This window comes from Schistocerca americana, chromosome 2, assembly GCF_021461395.2.
Source record: "Schistocerca americana isolate TAMUIC-IGC-003095 chromosome 2, iqSchAmer2.1, whole genome shotgun sequence".
Lineage (NCBI taxonomy): Eukaryota > Metazoa > Arthropoda > Insecta > Orthoptera > Acrididae > Schistocerca > Schistocerca americana.
In genome coordinates this window covers 165,276,355-165,284,815 of record NC_060120.1, presented here as the reverse complement: position 1 = coordinate 165,284,815, position 8,461 = coordinate 165,276,355, and the positions used below count along the sequence as shown (strand labels likewise).

The 8,461-nt window shown below is 41.7% G+C and overlaps 1 non-coding gene across 1 annotated transcript; it reads right to left on the bottom strand.

The window, feature by feature from the left end:
- Positions 1-1,169: 1,169 nt before the first annotated feature.
- Trnat-ugu lies at positions 1,170-1,243 on the bottom strand. The gene has a single exon. It is a non-coding gene; the product is annotated as a tRNA-Thr (tRNA).
- Positions 1,244-8,461: the final 7,218 nt, after the last annotated feature.

Below are 8,461 nucleotides of genomic sequence, written 5' to 3'. Positions count from 1 at the left end.
TTCCACAACGTCACTACGTAGCGATATTTAGTTTGCTGCTGCGGCACTGAATCTGGTGAACTCCAGCACAGCAGGCCAGGAGCTGAGCAGTGGAGCCGCGACCGCAGCGCCGCGGTGCGGCGTGCGCCGGTGCTCAGGTGGAAGTCCTTAAGCGATGTCCTTGGAGCCGGCACAGAAGAGCTCTCCCAGCCGCCAGCCGACATTCTGAGTGGCGTGGAAACGGCTCCGCTCGGGTCGGCAGTTTTCAATGCGCCTTCGGCAACTGCCTTGTTCCGATTCCCCTGTCTGGTGCCCTACTGCAGCTCTCAGCACAAAAACAGGAATTTTTTTTTACGTACTTGGGAATTATGAGACAAGCATCATGTGCGATTTTATCTCCTACAATTTTGGCGAGTTATACGGAATGTGTCTGGCACGAGCCGCCAGACGTATTTTCTCTCGTTTTTCAGCAGGTATTGGCAATTCCGTTTCTGCGATTCGCAGGTAGTGTCAACTCAGACGAATATTGCTGATGACGTCGTTTATCCGAAGCCCACTGTAGTCGGAAAGACTCAATTTATTCCCCATTACAGACCAAATGGTTTGTAATGAGGAATTTTACGCGCCCATTAGATAGTGCAGTATTCCTTTTACCAGTATGAATTAACAAATATGCTTCAAATGGCTCTGAGCACTATGGGACTTAACATCTATGGTCATCAGTCCCCTAGAACTTAGAACTACTTAAACCTAACTAACCTAAGGACAGCACACAACACCCAGTCATCACAAGGCAGAGAAAATCCCTGACCCCGCCGATGAATTAACAAAGACAGTAAAACACGGAGAATTACCAGTTATTTGAGTATTAATGTTCCTGCTCTCTCACTCTCTGTCTCTCTTCCTCTTTTTTCTTTTTTGGTCACCAGTCCTCTACTGTATTTATGTGGCCCACCACAAACTATGTATATTCTCAACATTCTCATCTCAGAGTAGCCCTTGCAACCTACATCATCAATTATTTGCTAGATGTATTCCAGTCTCTGTCTTCGCCTATAATTGTTACGCTATACAGATTCAATACCATTGGGGGCTATTCCCTGGTATCTTAGATGTCCTTACAATGAAATTGACACCCTTTAGCTGCTTACAGGCGTTGACATACGTCAACGGGGACAGATGAAAATGTGTGCCCCGACCGGGACTCGAACCCGGGATCACCTGCTTACATGGCAGACGCTCTATCCATCTGAGCCACCGAGGACACAGATGATAGCGCGACTTCAGGGATTTATCTCTGGCACGCCTCCCTCGAAACCCACGTGCTCAACGTATTGTCCCGCACTACATTCGTAGTGCCCCCGCCCATTATACTCATTACTCGCGGTGCGTTGCCGATTCCCGTAATAGTTCGGGCACTAGTTTGTGCATTCGCACAGAAGAAGAAGATGGTCAAGTGGCCGGTGAGCCTTAACTATATATATACTAAGATGGTATCTGCTCTTTCGGACATGTCCAAAAGAACAGATACCATCTTAGTATATATATATAGTTAAGGCTCACCGGCCACTTGACCATATTCACATTTTCATCTGTCCCCGTTGACGTATGTCAACGCCTGTAAGCAGCTAAGGGTGTTCATTTCATTGTAATTTCATTCTAACGAGCTGCATGGTCACCGATGGTAACTGTTCTTTCCGGCATGTCCGAAAGAACAGATACCATCTTAGTATATACTTAGATGTCCTACCATCCGGTACCTCCTTCTTGTCAATATTTCCCATACTTTCCTTTCCTCACCGATTCCGTGAAGAACCTCCTCATTTTTTACCTGATGAGTCCACCTAAAACTAAACTCCGTCCGAACGGCCCTTGGAAGACTCAAAGGTACCGACCGGCCACCGTGTCATCCTCAGCCCACAGACGGCACTGGATGGGGATATGGGGATATGGAGGAGCATGTGGTCAGCACACAGCTCTTCCGGCCGTACGTCAGTTTACGAGAACGCAACCGCTACTTCTCAATCTAGTAGCTCCCCAGTTTGCCTCACAAGGGCTGAGTGCAGCCCGCTTGTCAACAGCGTTCGTCAGCCCGACAGCGCTTAACTTCGGTGATCTGACGGGAACCGGTGTTATCAATGCGGCAAGGTCGTTGACTTATGAGTCCCCCTACTTTTCAAAATTCGTCTGTAGCATCATATCTCAAACGCTTCGAGTCTCCCGTGCTTCTTTTTTCCCCACAGTCCGTGTTTTCCTACCAAACAATTCTGTACTCCAAATGTATATTCTCAGAAATTTATTCCTAAAATTAAAGCCTATGTTTGATACAAGCAATGACCTTTTTCCCAGTACTAGTCTGCTTTTTAGGTCCTCCTTGGTTCGTACATCATAGGTTATTTTGCTGCCTAGGGACTACTTCGTCACCTCAAATTCTGATGCAAAATTTCTCGCTGCTTCCCATTACTCTCGCTTTCGTCGGTTTACTCTCAATTTATGTTCTGTATATATGAGCCTGTTGATTTAATTCAACAAATTCTGTAACTCTTCTTCACTTTTACTGTGAATAGCAATGTCATCAGCGAATCTCCTTAATGATATTCCTTCTCTTAGAATTTTAATTCCACTCTTGAACCTCTCTTTTGTTTCCGTCAATGATTCTTCGATGTTCAGTGCAAACAGTAGGAGCGAAAGCCTTCATCCTTGTCTCCTACCCATTTTAATCCGAGCACCTCACTCTTGATCTTCCAGTCTTTTGTTTCTATTAACTTATATCCATAAAAAATTTCTCAGGAGACTGGACTAAAGGACACGTAAAATTTCACTTCAAAAACCATTTTGGCTGTAATGGGAAACAAACCGACATCTTACGTTTACACTGGGCGTCGTTTGAAAGACGTGATGAGGTCTATTTGCTTGGGCTGACTCCAGCTACACAATACAAAAACTAAATATGAAATATCTGTTGAAACGCCGGAGTAAATATGTCTTACGACTATTAGGAGAGACATTCGGTATATCTGAGATGATGTAGCTATCGATTTCTAAGGATAGTAAAATCGATTCTTTAGTAAAACGTTACAGAAAATGATTACACCTTTGGACGACATACCAATACTGACACGGGACGTGAAACGTTAATGGATTCTTCCTTCTCTGCCTTCAACGGAATTGTTTTTAGCTGTGACTGGAAATGAAAGCTATGTGTTTCCTTTATCTACATTTTTACCCATGTTTCAGCTTAGGCCATTCTTACAATAATTGTTGTCGTTTAAAGCGACAGAATATTTCTGAACAAAGTTGGTTAATATTAGAGTTGAAGCAGTGAGAAAATAATTTTAATTCTCTGCGAAACAGAATGAAATGTGCCTATGTCTTTATCGGCCGGAAGACCGCAGCCTCGACTGGGGCATTCGGGCGGTGGGTGCAAGTGTTTTTATTAGGAGCTATATCGGCGACATTCCCATCGATGATGATACATGATGACACTTATTGAACTATGTGAGAAAAAATGTAAATTAGTCACAAACGGCGTGAACATACTCTATTTAACAGATATTCGGATTTAGGTTACGACATATTCGATATGCCTGCCATCATGGGCGATGATGCGACATTCTGCATGACCCGCTGAAAATTCGGAAAATCGAAGCTGTCGATGATCTCCTGAATGGCTGTTTTCAGCTCAGCAGTGGTTTAGGAGTTGTGGCCGTACACTTTGTCTTTAGCATAGCCCTACCGAAAGGAGTCGTACATGTTCAGAACCGGAGAATATGGCGGCCAATCGAGGCCCATGCCAGCGGCCTCTGGGTATCACAGAGCCAGAATGCTGTCTCCAAAGTGCTCCGCTAGGGCATCACTCTCCTGCTTCTATGGGATCGAGTTCCGTCTTGCACGAACCACACCTAGTTGAAATCAGCCGCACTTAGGGTAGTGGGAATGAAATCATCATCTAAAACTTTCACGTACCGTTCGGTAGTCACCGCACCATCAAGGAACATCGCACCGATCATTCCGTGACTGGAAATTGCACGCCACACAGTCACCCGATTCTCGATCGCGAAATGCGGTTCTCAGTCTTGACGAACCCATCTAAATGAGAGTGGGCTTCGTGGCTACGCCAAACCATACTTGCGCATACTAATTGCCATCATGCCCCGCGGCCAACCGTTCAGCTTGAACGTCCTAACGCAAACTGTTCAGAAGGTATGCGATTTTATTTCTTATACTTCAATAATTACCACCCTGTAAAATTATGAAAACATAACACACACATCATAAATACACAAAACGCCCATTTGCCAACATAAAAATAAACGACATTCCTGGGAATCGAACACATGAATTCATAATCGAGTTCCAGGAACTCTTGCCACGTGACCATAAGCTGTAGCTGCAGATGAGCTCTTTTCGGGAGTAATAATGCCGCGTGACGACGGGGGGCTAAATCGCGACGGGCCTGTGGCTGATATGGGAGTATGAACTGAAGACATAGAGGATCGTATAAGCATTATATTCATTACGTTGACTCGTAATATGTGGAACGTATAAAGCAAACTACTTTTTCAAAGATATGATAAAGTCCTAAAGTTAAAGAGTTTCTTCAGAGAGTAATTATTGTTGCATATATTCTTCAAATCAATGAACATGTTTTACCGCACATTTTGTAAAGTAACCAGTGTTCTTCCTAAGTATTCAGGCTGTGTCTATAACAAATTTCATCCAAACCAATTCAGCGGTTTTGTCGTGAAAGCATAACAGTGTTCCTTTCTCATTTATGATATCAGTATGGAGTTGGGTTTCGGTCCGGAATGGCCACCTACCGGATCTGATTTATGACGAAAAATATAGATATAATTTTTACTATTTTTCCCATCACATAATAGATCTCATAACAGCCAACAAAGACCTAAAAGAAAACACGTAAATGCTAAATTTTTCTTAAATCTTTCGATGATAAGGCAGATCTAAAGTTTATCATTGCAGAGCGAAATTGATAGTGATGGGATGCACATTTGTTATGAAGTACTGGGATTTAAGGGAACTGCCAGTCCGCAGATCGCTGTTTCACTTCATTGTGACAATAGAGCAACTTATAAAAACGTTTATGGTTTATAGAGATTTGTATCGAAGTCGTACAATGCACACCACAAATAAATGCATCAAACCTCAGTAATGATGTTATGACGAATTCCGCTATGTCAACATTCCTGAACGTTTAACGTAACAACAAACTCTGTTCAAATGTGTAACATCAAACTCTATTCAGTCACATACCATCAGATTCAATTGAGATATGGTTCTCGTCACTCTCTGTCATTTTGGGCATCTAGTACATCAGAATGCGATTGTATTGGCCACGAAAGTCCTAGTTGGTATGGGGAAAAAGATACTGATAATATTACAGTGTTTTAAAGTTCTCTGACAGACCCTCATACCCACACACCCGTACACAAGCTGAGAATACTAACAATATACACTTGCAGACAGACTCCAAACACGAGGGAGGTTTTATTAGATAGGTCTTTAATCAGAACAGTGTATCTGTTATGCAGATATATATTCCATGGAGAGATCGAATGCAAAATACTACCGTGCATCACGAATACTGAGAGCTCATGGACACCATTTTCACAGTGATCCACTTGTAATACGCTTAATTCCCAAGTAAAATACCTTTCTTTGCTCACTAATTATGACGGTTCGGCTTTGCGACCATCATAACGCTGCGTTTCATGCAGCGTATTCGCCTCCGCGCCAATTTTTGATATAAGCTTAGCAATGCGCTCCAGCCATCTTCAGTGCAAATCACCCATCCGTAAATGGCTCTATGGCTGTCAATCGAAATATTGTGCCAAGATGTCGACATCATCCGCTGCCATTCACGAAACCTGGTGGGATAATTACTACCCCAGAAATGCTTCAAGAACTGCTGTGAATGAAATGCAAGATTCAAATACGGCTCAATATGTTACGATATTACCAGCTTTAGATATAACTATCATATACTTCAAACACAAATATTTTGTAGAGATAAAGTTTTTTCACCTAATCATCGGTGAGCAAAGGTTTTTTTCTTTAGCTTAGCGTGACAAGATCTTTACTGACAAAGAACGTAGGTAGAAGATTAGTGGGGACAGCTTTTAGTTGGATCTCCAACACTAACTTGAATTGTAAAGTAAGAGTGCATGTTTGTAGTTACAGATGCCAATTTAATCTTTCAGGTGAAAGGCGCACGTTCTGTTTCTCTTAAATGCGAAACATTTAACAGAAAGTTGCGACGTCTTCTTGGGTGTGGTTCAAAATCAGGGATCCATCATATTTGACAAGTATCTGGTACACTCATGAACTGTAACTTTAACCTGTCTGTCGGGATTCCATCTCCTTGTAATTTCGAGTACTTCGTTGTTATCTACTTGTGCAATACTTTGTGTTAAAATATAAGTGATATAATAAGAAATACTAGCCGATATGAAAATGAAACATCACTACATTTTTCCCGATCACCTATCGAACATGTAAATCAGAGTGTCTGGACGGAGATTTTAATCACTGCGCTCCCTCACTCTGTGCACTGCGTGACTGTGTTATCTAGAATAGAATCATTGTTTGCATCAGCATGATACCTTCTTTAAGATGCGTTTTCTCATTGTAGCGTAGCCAAAACGTGCAGTAGCGTTGGCCCCATCTGTGTAGCTAGAAGTGACTGATTACCTCTTTATGGGAGAAATATGTACTAATTAAAAGCTCTCCTATGTGTCAGTTTAATTGGCAGCTGTAACTGTATGCTTGTGGTTGGAGCATATACTTCTACCTCTTTCAGTCTGATCACTCCCACCACAACGTTTTCCAGAGTTTCATTAGAATGGTCGCACATTTTAATTTTCACGTAAACAAACTACACTTTTTCAGAGTAAAAGCTCCACACAAAACTTGCAGCGCCTCGATGTAAATAAGAGTAACGTTTTACTAATTCTTCTATTTTAAGTTTTTGCCGTACCTGTGACTCATACTGATAACAATTTGATTTTGGGACACTAGGTAAACAATTTTCTGAGCATGGAAAAATGTTGTTTCATGTATATTAAAAAGAGTTATTTGCAGTTGAGCACGCAGTTAATTGATTATAATTTCTGGATAACACATAATGCACTTGACAATTTATCCACACCCTTCCTACTAATGTGCATCAAATCTGGTGGAGTTTAGGGCTGTGGCGAATGCTTTCACGTTCCTGGCTGTTAGTGATATGAGTTTTTTCCTATGAATAGACACCCTGGTAAAATTCGTACACATTTTGCCTCTGCAGCTTTGGAATAGTACAAGCTATAAAGACCATACCCGATATTTGCCAATACACTACATCATTATCGATTTCAGACTTCCATCACATTATTATACCTTTAATTCAGCCATTATCGTGAGCTGAAAGATACGATGGTCTTTAGCGGGAATCTAAATACTAACGTCCCTGTAAATCATGATACCGAGAGACTTCTAACAGTTAAATATGTTGTCAAATTAACACCCTTTACTGAAGAGATGGTTGATCATTACGTCTCAGAATGCTTTCTGGAGCGTTATTCTTTAAGTAGCGCATGTGGTATATGTGAGTAGCTTTAGTTATGAATGCTACACGAATTGCGTTTATTGAAGAAGCAACCAGTGCTTCACAGTTGTTCTGTAAGTCAGAGTCACACACATCCTTCAACACCTCCCCCCCCTCCCCCCCACAATCCCAAATTGATCAGCCTCATTGTAGCAGAACTACTTTGTACTAACGTAAAAGAAAAAAAAAGTAGTCTGGTATGACACAAATTGTCGGCAAATGATGTCATGCAAATTGGATGATTGCCGTGTAGTAACCTCCAATTATTACTTCAGTTAATTATATGAGTTACATGTGTGGTGGCGGATGCTTCTGGTGCCACAATCAGCTGCTTTCCAGAATGGTGCATTGTGAGAAACACTGTCGGTAATCCTCTTTATGATCTCTAATTTCCCTCATTCTCTCGTCGAAGTAATTTCGCGAGTCATATGGAAGGACAGGCAATATGTCGCCCGACTGTTTTTGTAACATATGCTTTCTGTGATACTCCATAACGGCATCTCGCTTACAAAATTATTCCATAACATAACGTTCCGCTTTTCGTTAAATCTTGTGTCTTCTATTAAATCAAGGTGGTAAGTCTTCCAGACGAGTATCGCTCAAGATACGGGCTTACGAGGTTTTGCAAGCCACTTGTTTCATGCATTATATTTCTTTAATGTTATTCTAAATAGTCTCTGCCTAAAAACTACTTTCAGACTAGCAGCTTTATGAGGAGTTACTATTGTTTCGCTCGTTTCTTCCGAGGTACCTGAGGTTGCTTGGATCGAGGACGTCTGGTATTTAACATGTAACAATCATTCTATTAGATGATTCGACACTATCCTAAGTCTTAACAGTTTCCTGAGATATTAATTTCTGCAATTATTCTGGCTG